General features: G+C 47.2%; 1 protein-coding gene across 1 annotated transcript in view; it reads left to right on the plus strand.

The window, feature by feature from the left end:
- Positions 1-15,269, plus strand: part of TAOK3 (TAO kinase 3) — a 248,794-nt gene that overhangs the window by 30,851 nt on the left and 202,674 nt on the right. Inside the window, exon 2 of the mRNA XM_038763111.1 lies at positions 8,061-8,157. The gene's annotated coding sequence lies outside the window, so the exon portion shown is untranslated. The remainder of the gene's footprint in view (positions 1-8,060; positions 8,158-15,269) is intronic.

A 15,269-nucleotide genomic window follows, 5' to 3' on the forward strand; every position in this document is an offset into this window, starting at 1 on the left:
CCAAGTCCGGGCTCTTTCCACTGAGCCACGCTGCTTCTCTAATTCTTATTAAAATCCCCCGTGTCCCGCGTTTTCCGAGACCCCTACAAAGGTCCGTGGTCGAACTCCTTTCCCTTTCCACCGGGAAGCGTCCGTTCACTTAACCACCATCGCGTCGGACTCCCGGAGCGTAGACTTTTGGCACAACACCTGTATATATGTATATATGTTTGTACAGATTTATTACTCTATTTATTTTACTTGTACATATCTTGTACATACAAGCGCTTAGTACAGTGCTCTGCACACTGTAAGTGCTCAATAAATAGGAATGATTGATTGATTGATTGAGGCCCACAGAAGTGAAGTGACAGGCCCAAGGTCATACAGCAAACAAGTGGGAGCCCATGCTCTATCCGCCAGGCCACATAGAAGCAGCGTGGCTCAGTGGAAAGAGCCCGGACTTTGGAGCCAGAGGTCATGGGTTCAAATCCCGACTCTGCCAGTTGCCAGCTGTGTGACTTTGGGCAGCTGTGTGACTGTGTGACTTCTCTGTGCCTCAGTTACCGCATCTGTAAAACGGGGATTAAGACTGTGAGCCCTCCATGGGACAACCTGATCATCTTGTAACCTCCCCAGCGCTTAGAACAGTGCTTTGCACATAGTAAGCGCTTAATAAATGCCATTATTATGATTATTATGATTATTATTATATCTATTCTATTTATTTTATTTTGCTAGTAGGTTTGGTTTTGTTCTCTGTCTCCCCCTTTTAGACTGTGAGCCCACTGTTGTCTCTATACGTTGCCATCTTGTACTTCCCAAGCGCTTAGTCCAGTGCTCTGCACACAGTAAGCGCTCAATAAATACGATTGATTGATTGATTTTGGGAAACGGCGAAGAGAGGATTTTGGAACCGAGCCGAGCCTAATTATCTTATAATAATAATGATGATGATGATGGCATTTGTAAAGCACTTACTATGTGCCGAGCACTGTTCTAAGCGCTGGGGTAGATACACGGAAATCAGGTTGTCCCACGTGGGGCTCCCAGTCTTAATCCCCATTTTCCAGATGAGGGAACTGAGGCCCAGAGAAGTGAAGTGACTTGCCCAAAGTCACACAGCTGCCGATTGGCTGAGCCGGGATTTGAACCCACGACCTCCGACTCCTAAGCCCGGGCTCTTTCCACTGAGCCACGCTGCTTCTCGAATCTTTTGAACTTCTGTTTCGAACTCGAGCTTAAATTTCACTGAGGTTCTAGCGCCTGCCGCGGCCCGCTTTTGTAGAAAGAGCCCGGGATTTGGAGTCAGAGGTCCTGGGTTCAAATCCCAGCTCTTCCCATTGTCAGCTGTGTGACTTTGGGCGAGTCACTTCACTTCTCTGGGCCTCGGTGACCTCATCTGTAAAATGGGGAGTAAGACTGTGAGCCCCACGTAGGACAACCTTAATTACCTTGTATTTCCCCGCAACAACGCTTAGAACAGTGCTTGGCACATAGTAAGTGCTTAACAAATACCAACATTATTATTATTATCCCGCTCCACCACATGTCTGCTGTGTGACCTTGGGCAAGTCACTTCACTTCTCTGGGCCTCAGTTCCCTCATCTGTCAAATGGGGATGAAGACTGTGAGCCCCACGTGGGACAAGCTGATCACCTTGTATCCCCCCCCCGCGCTTAGAACAGTGCTTTGCACATAGTAAGCGCTTAACAAATGCCATCATTATTATTATTATTATTATTATTATTAACAAATGCCATTATTATTATTATTATTATTATTATTATTATTTTCAATTGAGGTGTTTCCTTCTAAGCAGTCCAAGTTGAAAAGAGCCGAGTCCAGCCGGTTGCGGATTGCCCAGTTTTTGAATATTAGTGACTCCCGAAGTGTATCCAATTTTAAAGTTCTCCCTCCCATTTTCTTATGGTATTTGTTAATAAAAATAATAATAATAATAATGGTATTTATTAAGCGCTTACTATATGCCAAGCGCTGTTCTAACCACTGTGGGGGGTGGGGGGGGGATACAAGGTGATCAGGTTGTCCCCCGTGGGGCTCACAGTCTTCATCCCCGTTTTACAGGTGAGGGAACTGAGGCCCAGAGAAGTGAAGCGACTTGCCCAAAGTCACCCAGCTGACAATTGGCGGAGTCGGGATTCGAACCCGTGACCTCGGACTCCCAAGCCTGGGCTCTTTCCACTGAGCCACGCTGCCTCTCACGCCGCTTCTGTTTCTCTTGTTGAACGATTGCTCCTCCTAGGACTGTGAGCCCTGTATGGGACAGGGATTGTATCCAACCTAATTAACCTGTTTCTGTCCCAGCACTTAGAACAGTGTTTGACACCCAGTAAAGTGCTTAAATACCGGAAAAAAAATATATAAAAAATTAGGAGACTGGGACATTCACTCTGAAAATTGGGTAAATCAAATATCTGGGGTTTAGAACCCGCTGTTGAGTAGGGACCGTCTCTATATGTTGCCAACTTGTGCTTCCCAAGCGCTTAGTACAGTGCTCTGCACACAGTAAGCGCTCAATAAATATGATTAAGTGAATAATGATGGCATTTATTAAGCGCTTACTATGTGCAAAGCACCGTTCTAAGCGCTGGGGAGGTTACAAGGTGAGCAGGTTGTCCCCCGGGGGAGCTCCCAGTCTTCATCCCCATTTTCCAGATGAGGGAACTGAGGCCCAGAGAAGTGAAGTGACTTGCCCAAAGTCACCCAGCGGACAATTGGCGGAGCCGAGATTCGAACCCATGACCCCCGACTCCAAAGCCCGGGCTCTTTCCACTGAGCCACGCTGCTTATTTCGAGGTTGGCACCGATAGTGCTCTGCACACAGTAAACGCTCAATAAATACGATTGATTGATTGATCGATTGTCTCTCTGCTTTCCGAGTGTGTTCTTGAAATTCTGTTAAAGCCAGAATGACAAGACTTAGTCACCGGTGACTCACAGGAGACAGGAGACACAGCGCTTAGAACAGTGCTTTGCACATAGTAAGCGCTTAATAAATGCCATTATTATTACATTTATGGAAAGCAGCGTGGCTCAGTGGAAAGAGCCCGGGCTTGGGAGTCAGAGGTCGTGGGTTCTAATCCCGGCTCCGCCGCTCATCAGATGGGTGACTTTGGGCAAGTCAATTCTCTGGGCCTCGGTTTCCTCATCTGTAAAATAGGGATAAAGACTGTAAGCCCCCCATGGGACAACCTGATCACCTTGCATCTCCCCCAGCGCTTAGAACAGTGCTTGGCACATAGTAAGCACCTGATGATAAATACCAACATTATTATTATTATTATTCTCAGGGCCTCAGTTCCTTCATCTGTAAAATGGGGATTAAGGCTGTGAGTCCCACTGTGCCCAACCCAATTTTCTTGTATTCCCTCCGAGAGCTTAGTACAGTGCCTGCCATATAGTAACCTCTTAACAGATACCACAATTTTTCATCGTGCAGTTTTTACCTGGAGGCCTTGAATGAAGAGCTCCTTGTAGAGCATGTGACCTTGGGTAATTCACTTCCCTTCTCTGGGCCTCAGTGACCTCATCTGTAGAATGGGGATGAAGACTGTGAGCCCCATGTGCGAAAACCTGATGGCCTTATATCTCCCCCAGTGCTTAGAACAGTGCTTGGCACATAGTAAGCACCTGATGATAAATACCAACATTATTATTATTCTCAGGGCCTCAGTTCCTTCATCTGTAAAATGGGGATTAAGGCTGTGAGTTCCATGTGGACTGTGTCCAACCCAATTTTCTTGTATTCTCTCCAAGAGCTTATTACAGTGCCTGCCATATAGTAACCTCTTAACAAATACCACAATTTTTCATAGTGCAGTTTTTACCTGGAGGCCTTGAATGAAGAGCTTCTTGTAGAGCATGTGACCTTGGGTAATTCACTTCCCTTCTCTGGGCCTCGGTGACCTCATCTGTAGAATGGGGATGAAAACTGTGAGCCCCATGTGGGACAACCTGATGACCTTGTATCTCTCCCATTGCTTAGAACAGTGCTTGGCACATAGTAAGCACCTGATGATAAGTACCAACATTATTATTATTATTATTCTCAAGGCCTCAGTTCCTTCATCTGTAAAATGGGGATTAAGGCTGTGAGTCCCATGTGGACTGTGTCCAACCCAATTTTCTTGTATTCCCTCTGAGAGCTTAGTACAGTGCCTGCCATCCCCCCCCCCCCCCCCCCACCGTCTTACCCCCTGCCCTTCCCACAGCACCTGTATATATGTATATATGTTTGTACGGATTTATTACTCTATTTAGTACATGCTTATTCTATTTATTTTATTTTGTTAATATGTTTTGTTTTGTTCTCTGTCTCCCCCTTCTAGACTGTGAGCCCGCTGTTGGGTAGGGACCGTCTCTATATATTGCCGACTTGTATACTCCCCAAGCGCTTAGTACAGTGCTCTGCACACAGTAAGCGCTCAATAAATACAATTGAATGAATGAATGAATGAATGCCATACAGTAACCTCTTAACAAATACCACAATTTTTCTTAGTGCAGTTTTTACCTGGAGGCCTTGAATGAAGAGCTCCTTGTAGAGCATGGGACCTTGGGTAATTCACTTCCCTTCTCTGGGCCTCAGTGACCTCATCTGTAGAATGGGGATGAAGACTGTGAGCCCCATGTGCGAAAACCTGATGGCTTTATATCTCCCCCAGTGCTTAGAACAGTGCTTGGCACATAGTAAGCACCTGATAAATACCAACATTATTATTATTCTCAGGGCCTCAGTTCCTTCATCTGTAAAATGGGGATTAAGGCTGTGAGTCCCATGTGGACTGTGCCCAAACCAATTTTCTTGTATTCTCTCTGGGAGCTTAGTACAGTGCCTGCCATACAGTAACCTCTTAACAGATACCACAATTTTTCATAGTGCAGTTTTTACCTGGAGGCTTTGAATGAAGAGCTCCTTGTAGAGCGTGGGACCTTGGGTAATTCACTTCCCTTCTCTGGGCCTCAGTGACCTCATCTGTAGAATGGGGATGAAGACTGTGAGTCCCATGTGGGACAACCTGATCACCTTGTATCTCCCCCAGTGCTTAGACCAGTGCTTGGCACATAGTAAGCACCTGATGATAAATACCAACATTATTATTCTTCTTCTTCTCAGGGCCTCAGTTCCTTCATCTGTAAAATGGGGATTAAGGCTGTGAGTCCCATGTGGGACAGGGACTGTGCCCAACCCAATTTTCTTGTATTCCCTCCAGGAGCTTAGTACAGTGCCTGCCATATAGAAACCTCTTAACAGATACCACAGTTTTTCATAGTGCAGTTTTTACCTGGAGGCTTTGAATGAAGAGCTTCTTGTAGAGCGTGGGACCTTGGGTAATTCACTTCCCTTCTCTGGGCCTCAGTGACCTCATCTGTAGAATGGGGATGAAGACTGTGAGCCCCACGGGGGACCACCTGATGACCTTGTATCTCCCCCAGCGCTTAGAACAGTGCCAATATTATTATTATTATTATTATTATTCTCAGGGCCTCAGTTCCTTCACCTGTAAAATGGGGATTAAGGCTGTGAGTCCCATGTGGGACAGGGACTGTGCCCAACCCAATTTTCTTGTATTCCCTCCGAGAGCTTAGTACAGTGCCTGCCATCCCCGTCCCCCCCCCCCGCCTTACCTCCTGCCCTCCCCACAGCACCTGTATATATGTTTGTATGTATTTATTACTCTATTTATTTATTTTATTTGTACATATTTATTCTATTTATTTTATTTTGTTAATATGCTTTGTACTGTGTCTCCCCCTTCTAGACTGTGAGCCCACTGTTGGGTAGGGACCGTCTCTAGATGTTGCCGACTTGTACTCCCCAAGCGCTTAATACAGTGCTCTGCACACAGTAAGCGCTCAATAAATATGATTGAATGAATGAATGCCATACCGTAACCTCTTAACAGATACCACAATTTGTCATCGTGCAGTTTTTACCTGGAGGCCTTGAATGAAGAGCTCCTTGTAAAGCATGTGACCTTGGGTAGTTCACTTCCCTTCTCTGGGCCTCAGTGACCTCATCTGTAGAATGGGGATGAAGACTGTGAGCCCCACGTGGGACAACCTGATCACCTTGTATCTCCCCCAGCGCTTAGAACAGTGCTTGGCACATAGTAAGCACCTGATAAATACCAACATTATTATTATTATTATTCTCAGGGCCTCAGTTCCTTCATCTGTAAAATGGGTATTAAGGCTGTGAGTCCCATGTGGGACAGGGACTATGTCCAACCCAATTTTCTTATATTCTCTCCGAGAGCTTAGTACAGTGCCTGCCATATAGTAACCTCCTAACAAATACCACAATTTGTCATCGTGCAGTTTTTACCTGGAGGCCTTGAATGAAGAGCTCCTTGTAAAGCATGTGACCTTGGGTAATTCACTTCCCTTCTCTGGGCCTCAGTGACCTCATCTGTAGAGTGGGGATGAAGGCTGCGAGCCCCACCTGGGGCGACCTGATTATCTTGTATCTACCCCGGTGCTTAGTACAGTTCCTGGCACGTAGTCAATGTTTAACCGATGCCGTTAAAAAAAAAAAATCAGCCTCCTATAACAAGGAAATGGAAATTTGAGCATTTTTATGGGTAATCAGCATGGTTTAGTGGATTAGAGCCCCAGGCCGGGGAATCAGAATCAATCAATCAATCAATCGTATTTATTGAGCGCTTACTGTGTGCAGAGCACTGTACTAAGCGCTTGGGAAGTACAAGTTGGCAACATATAGAGACGGTCCCTACCCAACAGCGGGCTCACAATCAGAAGGTCCTGGGTTCTAATCCCAGCCCCGCCCTCGTCTGCCGTGTGACTTTGGGTGAGTCAGTTCACTTCTCAGAAAAAGCAGCGGGGCCCAATGGAAAGAGCAGGGGCTTTGGAGTCCAAGGTCAGGGGTTCAAATCCCGGCTCCCCCAGCTGTCAGCTGGGTGACTTTGGGCCAGTCACTTCACCTCTCTGGGCCTCAGTTCCCTCGTCTGGAAAATGGGGATGAAGACCGTGAGCCCCCTGTGGAACAACCTGCTCACCCTGTAACCTCCCCAGTGCTCAGAACAGTGCTTTGCACGTAGTAAGCGCTTAATAAACGCCATCGTTATTATTATTATTACTATTCTCTGGGCCTCAGTTACCTCACCTGGAAAATGGATATTAAGACTGGGAGCCCTGTCCAACTTGTACTTCCCAAGCGCTTAGTCCAGCGCTCTGCACACAGTAAGCGCTCAATAAATGCGACTGAATGAATGAATACGTGGGACGGGGAGTTGGCCTTACCCGATTATCTTAGTATGGTGTGCACGCGCCTGGCACCTAACAAGTGCCTAGCAGATAACCATTTTAAAAGCGCTTAGTACAGTGCTTTGCACACAGTAAGCGCTCAATAAGTACGATTGATTGATTGATTGATTGATTGATTAAAAAGCCCTTTTTCTCTTCTTCAATTGGAAAGGGCCAAGCGAATCAGCCTTTTGGGGAAATTGTACATTTCCTAGCCCCCCGAACGTCTCTGAATTCTCCCAGGTCTCTCCGTTTCCTCCTCCGGACGCTCACTCGGCGGTTTGGAGAGCAACCCGGTAGGGGTTGAACGGTAAAAAGCAGCTAAATCGGGATCTCTTTCCACGCTACGCGCTGATCATTTGCGTGGGCTGGGCGAGCCTGAGCGGTCGACAGTGAGCAGAGCCTTATATTCTGACATTTCGGCACCATTGGAGCCAGGTTTATCGTCGGGGGAGCCCGGGGCGGGGCGGAGAGAGGCTTCAAGGAGGGCGACTTGGGTAAAAAATGATATTTTATTGACCCCGAGCAGAGGTCTGGCATAGGAGGTCGAATTTTTATCAGGCTTTAGTACGAGCCCTCGCTCTACAGCTGCGTGATCAGGAAGTAAGTTGCTTTCAGCCTCGCCTCTGAGTCGGTTTGCATTAACTTCCTTTCTCCAGAAAGGGGGCCTCCTCTGCGTCTGTCTCTCCCTCCCTCTCTGTTTCTCTCCCGTGTCCTCGTAACTCGGGGAAATCAAGTCCTGCACGTCGAAACGCCAAGGGGCCCTAACCCTCTCCTCCCTCCGGTTCCAGAAACGGGACCCCGATGGCCGCGGAGAAGAGGAAGACTCTCTGAAACGTGGCTGGTCGGGGGTCACGGCTCGGGAGTCGACAGCGGCGATCGCCTCCGGTGAGTCGGCCTTTCGGCCTTTGGTCCTGGGGTTCGATTCGCTTTCCGTCGGCCTTCAACTCCCGGGTTTGGAGCCCCCCGGCGAAGGGTCGGGCGCGGGGGTCGCACGTCGTCGAAATCCGGAGGATTTAGGCTGTGAGCCCGCTGTTGGGTAGGGACTGTCTCTATATGTTGCCAATTTGGACTTCCCAAGCGCTTAGTACAGTGCTCTGCACATAGTAAGCGCTCAGTAAATACGATTGATGATGATTCCCCCGGATTTCAGTCGAGGTCGGTTGAAAAGGCATCCCCGCGCCCGGCAGATTTGTGCTTTTCATCGCAATTTCCCCGATTTTCTTGCCCCTCTGCCTTCTTCCGGGGGTTCGATTCGCTTTCCGTCGGCCTTCAACTCCCGGGTTTTGAGTCCCCCGGCGAAGGGTCGGGCGCGGGGGTCACACTTCCTCGAAATCCGGAGGATTCCCCCGGATTTCGGTCGAGGTCGGTTGAAAAGGCATCCCCGAGCCCGGCAGATTTGTGCTTTTCATCGCAGTTTCCCCGATTTCCTTGCAAGGCAGCCGTTGGCCGAGTTTCGCTTTTCGTCGGCCTTCAACTCCCGGGTTTGGAGTCCCTCGGCGAAGGGTCGGGCGCGGGGGTCACACGTCGTCGAAATCCGGAGGATTCCCCCGGATTTCGGTCGAGGTCGGTTGAAAAGGCATCCCCGCGCCCGGCAGATTTGGGCTTTTCATCGCAATTTCCCCGATTTTCTTGCCCCTCTGCCTTCTTCTGGGGGTTCGGTTCGCTTTTCGTCGGCCTTCAACTCCCGGGTTTGAGTCCCTCGGCGAAGGGTCGGGCGCGGGGGTCACACGTCGTCGAAATCCGGAGGATTCCCCCGGATTTCAGTCGAGGTCGGTTGAAAAGACATCCCCGCGCCCGGCAGATTTGTGCTTTTCATCGCAATTTCCCCGATTTTGTTGCCCCTCTGCCTTCTTCCGGGAGTCAGAACCTTCCGTATCCTGTGCTGCTCTAGTCCGAGTCCTTTCGGGTTAGCCGAAACTACCCTGGGAATTTGAAACGTCTTACTATGGGGGGAAGTCCCGAAAGACAATCAATCAATCAATCAATCGTATTTATTGAGGGCTTACTGTGTGCAGAGCACTGGACTAAGCGCTTGGGAAGTACAAGTTGGCAACATAGAGAGACAGTCCCGACCCAACAGTGGGCTCACAGTCTAAATCAGTCAATCAATCAATCAATCGTAAAAGGGGGAGACAGAGAACAAAACCAAACATACTAACAAAAGAAAATAAATAGAATAGATATGTACAAGTAAAATAAATAGAGTGATAAATATGTAAAAACATAGTAGCGATTCGGGGCTCAGAGAAGGCCTGGTGTTTTAAAATGTCTAGTCCGGTTACCTCACGGTCCGGATCCGGCGCACCCGCGTAGCGAGTTCTCTTTTCATCATCATCAATCGTATTTATTGAGCGCTTACTGTGTGCAGAGCACTGTACTAAGCGCTTGGGAAGTACAAATTGGCAACATATAGAGACAGTCCCTACCCAACAGTGGGCTCACAGTCTAAAAGGGGGAGACGGAGAACAAAACCAAACATACTAACAAAATAAATAAATAAATAAATAAATAAATAAATAGAGTAATAAATCTGTACAAACATTTATACATATATACAGGTGCTGTGGGGAAGGGAAGGAGGTAAGATGGGGGGGATGGAGAGGGGGACGAGGGGGAGAGGAAGGAAGGGGCTCAGTCTGGGAAGGCCTCCTGGAGGAGGTGAGCTCTCAGCAGGGCCTTGAAGGGAGGAAGAGAGCTAGCTTGGCGGATGGGCAGAGGGATTGGGGGCATTCCAGGCCCGGGGGAGGACGTGGGCCGGGGGTCAACGGCGGGACAGGCGAGAGCGAGGATTTCACAGCACGCTTTGAAATCCCCAAACTGTTGAAAATCTCCAATCCTCGAAAAACGCCATAAATCAGTCCCGCGGGCCGAATCGCCTTCGGCAGGTGGAGAAAGTGGAAAGAGGGGAAAATAGCCCCCGCTCAATAACCCAGATGAGATGATCATCCTCCATCTGTTCGTTTTTCCACATAAGACCCAGTTGGCTCCCTCTTCGCATCGTGACTCTTATTTATTACTCTATTTATTTATTTATTTTTTTTACTTGTACATTTCTATCCTATTTATTTTATTTTGTTGGTATGTTTGGTTCTGTTCTCTGTCTCCCCCTTTTAGACTGTGAGCCCACTGTCGGGTAGGGGCTGTCTCTATGTGTTGCCAATTTGGACTTCCCAAGCGCTTAGTACAGTGCTCTGCACATAGTAAGCGCTCAATAAATACGATTGATTGATTGATTAAAGTAAGCCTTGGGCGAATCATTTCTGCCCTCTCCCCGCCAACCGCCTCGGCACATAGGATCCCGATTGCTCCGGCCCACGTGGATGCAACGGAGGGGAGCGGGGTGAGAGAGATTTTCCGTTCGGGCTCCTCAGAGCGGCGGGGTGCTATTTTGCAGACGCCCGGCTGCGAAAACCGTGAGGCTTTAACGGTTTCCTCTCACGAACGTCTTTTGGCTCCTGTTCCGGGAGATAAGCGGGGAGAGAAAGCCGAGGGGAAACAGCTCCGGGGGGCCGTGCTCACGGTGAACGCGGGAGGAGGACATCATCATCATCATCAGGTGTATTTATTGAGCACTTACTGTGTGCAATCATCATCATCAATTGTATTTATTGAGCACTTACTGTGTGCAATCATCATCATCAATCGTATTTATTGAGCGCTTACTGTGTGCAGAGCACTGGACTAAGCGCTTGGAACAAGTTGGCAACATATAGAGACGGTCCCTCCCCAATAGTGGGCTCACACAGGCCCTTAATTCAGCATCACCGGATAGAATAACCCGTAGTAAGCGCTTAATAAATGCCATTATTATTATTAGAATATGATATCTACATATCTATTCTGTACATATCTATTCTGTACATGTACATATCTATTCTATTTATTCTATTTTGTTAGTATGTTTGGTTTTGTTCTCTGTCTCCCCCTTTTAGACTGTGAGCCCGCTGTTGGGTAGGGACCGTCTCTAGATGTTGCCAATTTGGACTTCCCAAGCGCTTAGTACAGTGCTCTGCACATAGTAAGCGCTCAATAAATACGATTGATGATGATGGTGTTGGGTAGGGACCATCTCTATATGTTGCCAACTTGTACTTCCCAAGCGCTTAGTACAGTGCTCTGCACATAGTAAGCGCTCAATAAATACGATTGATGATGATATGTTGCCAACTTGGACTTCCCAAGCGCTTAGTCCAGTGCTCTGCACACAGTAAGCACTCAATAAATACAGTTGATTGATTGATTGATTGATTGATTAGAATAGCAAGGCTGTTCACCGGCCTTTTTCGGTGGCTAGAGCATTTATTTTATTTTGTTAATATGTTTTGTTTTGTCATCTGTCTCCCCCTTCTAGACTGTGAGCCCACGGTTGGGTAGGGACTGTCTCTGTATGTTGTCAACTTGGACTTCCCAAGCGCTTAGTCCAGTGCTCTGCACACAGTAAGCGCTTAATAAATATGAGTGATTGATTGACTTATTGATTGATTAGAATAGCAAGGCTGTTCACCGGACTTTTTCTGTTGCTAGAGCATTTATCTTATTTTGTTAATACGTTTTGTTTTGTCGTCTGTCTCCCCCTTCTAGACTGTGAGCCCGCTGTCGGGTAGGGACCGTCTCTAGATGTTGCCAACTTGTACTTCCCAAGCGCTTAGTCCAGTGCTGTGCACACAGTAAGCGCTCAACAAATACAATTGATTGATTGATTGACTGATTAGAATAGCAAGGCTGTTTACTGGACTTTTTCGGTGGCTAGAGCATTTATTTTATTTTGTTAATATGTTTTGTTTTGTCATTTGTCTCCCCCTTTTAGACTGTGAGCCCGCTGTCGGGTAGGGACCGTCTCTGTATGTTGCCAACTTGGACTTCCCAAGCGCTTAGTCCAGTGCTCTGCACACAGTAAGCGCTCAATAAATACGATTGAATGAATGAATGAACGAATGGGGCGTTCTCGGCGACCAGTTGAGAGGTGCTTGTGGAGGAAGTTAAAACCCCCCTCGTGTTGACGGTCTCGGAAACGTGGAGATGTCCGTCTTGCTTTCTGCTCCGGCCGGCCTGTCCTCCACCGACGGATCAATCAGTCAATCAATCGTATTTATTGAGCGCTTACTGTGTGCAGAGCACTGTACTAAGCGCTTGGGAAATACAGGTTGGCAACATATAGAGACGGTCCCTACCCAACAGTGGGCTCACAGGCTAGAAGACGGATGGATTGGGGTCACCCCGCGCCCAGCAGTGTCCTAAGCGCTCGGCAGAGGACGGTTCGGGAGAGTTTGGGAGAGGTTTTTCGGTTGCGAGGGTTTGGTTATTTATTATTTTATTTATTTTATTTTGTTAGTATATTTGGTTTGTTAGTATGTTTGGTTTCGTTCTCTGTCTCCCCCTTTTAGACTGTGAGCCCACTGTTGGGTAGGGACTGTCTCTATATGTTGCCAACTTGGACTTCCCAAGCACTTAGTACAGTGCTCTGCACACAGTAAGCGCTCAATAAATACGACTGGTTGATTGATTGGTAGAGGACAGCTTGAGTGACCTTCTGGATGGTCTCCCCTTCTAGACAGTAAGCTCGGCGTGGGCAGGGAAGTAATGATAATAATCATCCTGATGGTATTTGTTAAGCGCTTACTCTGTGCCAAGCACTGGTCTAAGCGCTGGGGTTGATACAAGGTCATCAGGTTGTCCCATGTGGGGCTCATTCATTCATTCAGCGTGGCTCAGTGGAAAGAGCCCGGGCTTTGCAGTCAGAGGTCATGGGTTCAAATCCCGGCTCCGCCAATTGTCGGCTGCATGACTTTGGGCAAGTCACGTCACTTCTCTGGGCCTCAGTGACCTCACCTGTAAAATGGGGATGAAGACTGTGAGCCCTCCGTGTGACAATCTGATTACCTTGTATCCCCCCCAGCGCTTAGAACAGTGCTTTGCACATAGTAAGCGCTTAACAAATACCAAAATTATTATTATTATTATCCTCTGTGCCTCAGTGACCTCATCTGTAAAATGGGGATTAAGACTGTGAGCCCCCTGTGGGACAACCTGATCACCTTGTATCCTCCCTAGTGCTTAGAACAGTGCTTTGCACATAGGAAGCGCTTAATAAATGCCATTATTATTATTATTATTATTATTATTATTATTATTATTATTCATTCAATCGTATTTAGCACTTACTGTGTGCAGAGCACTGGACTGAGCGCTTGGGAAGTACAAGTTGGCAACATATAAATCAATCAGTCGTACTTATTGAGCGCTTACTGTGTGCAGAGCACTGTACTAAGCGCTTGGGAAGTACAAGTCGGCAACACATAGAGACAGTCCCTACCCAAAAATGGGCTCACGGTCTAGAAGGGGGAGGCAGAGAACAAAACAAAACATGCACAGTCTTCACCCCCATTTTACAGATGAGGGAACTGAGGCCCAGAGAATAATAACAATAACAATCATGGCATCTGTTGAGCACTTACTATCAATCAATCAATCAATCGTATTTATTGAGCGCTTACTATGTGCAGAGCACTGGACTAAGCGCTTGGGAAGTACAAATTGGCAACACATAGAGACAGTCCCTACCCAACAGTGGGCTCACAGTCTAAAAGGGGGAGACAGAGAACAGAACCAAACATACCAACAAAAGAAAATAAATAGGATAGAAATGGACAAGCAAAATAAATAAATAAATAAATAAATAAATAAATAAATAGAGAAATAAATAGAGTAATAAATATGTACAACCATATATACATATATACAGGTGCTGTGGGGAAGGGAATGTGTCAAGCACTGTTCTAAGGGCTGGATTAGATACAAGGTGATCTAAGGTGTGTCCCACGTGGGGCTCCCAGTCTTAACCCCCTTTTTACAGATGAGGGAACTGAGGCCCAGAGAAGTGACGTGACTCACCCAAAGTCACACAGCTGACGAGCGGCGGAGCCGGGATTCGAACCCACGACCTCTGACTCCCGAGCCCGGGCTCTTTCCACTGAGCCACGCTGCTTCTGTAAGAGATAATATTTGCACTTTGATCCGTCACCTTTGGACGTTCGATATTTGCTCCACCTCCCAACCCCACGGCACTGGATTATGTCTTTAATCAATCAGTTGTATTTATTGAGCGCTTACTGTGTGCAGAGCACTGGACTAAGCGCTTGGGAAGTCCAAGTTGGCAACATATAGAGACGGTCCCTACCCAACAGTGGGCTCACAGTCTCAAAGTCTTATATAATACAGCACTTGAATCTATCTTTAGACTGTATATTGCCAGTGATGTATTTATTTATAGTAATGCCCGACTCCCTTCTAGACTGTAAACTCATCGTGGGCAGGGGAAATCTCTGCTAATTCTGTTGCGTTGGGCTCTCCCAAGCGCTCAGTACAGTGCTCGGCACATAGTAAGCGCTCGATAAATACGGTTGATTGATTGATTGATTGGTTGGTTGGAGGGCGACTGCCAGTTCTGTTGTTATAATAATAATAATGATGGCATTTATTAAGCGCTTTCTATGTGCAAAGCACTGTTCTAAGCGCTGGGGAGGTTACATGGTGATCAAGTTGTCCCACGGGGGGCTCACAGTCTTCATCCTATTTAATCCTATTTCATCCTATCTAATCGTACTATTAAATACGATTGATTGATCCCCATTTTCCAGACGAGGGAACTGAGGCCCAGAGAAGGGAAGTGACTCACCCAAAGTCACCCAGCTGACAATTGGCGGAGTCGGGATTTGAACCCATGACCTCTGACTCCAAAGCCCGGGCTCTTTCCACTGAGCCACACTGCTTATCTCTTGTATTGTTGAGATTACATTCGTTCATTCATTCAGTCGTATTTATTGAGCGCTTCCTGTGTGCAGGGCACTGTACTAAGCGCTTGGGAAGTCCAAGATGGCAACATCTAGAGACGGTCCCTACCCAACAGTGGGTCTAGAAATACAATTATACAACGTCCTGTTGTATTTCAATAATAATAATGTTGGTATTTGTTAAGTGCTTACTATGTGTTCTAGACT

Source organism: Tachyglossus aculeatus, chromosome 21 (genome assembly GCF_015852505.1).
Source record: "Tachyglossus aculeatus isolate mTacAcu1 chromosome 21, mTacAcu1.pri, whole genome shotgun sequence".
Lineage (NCBI taxonomy): Eukaryota > Metazoa > Chordata > Mammalia > Monotremata > Tachyglossidae > Tachyglossus > Tachyglossus aculeatus.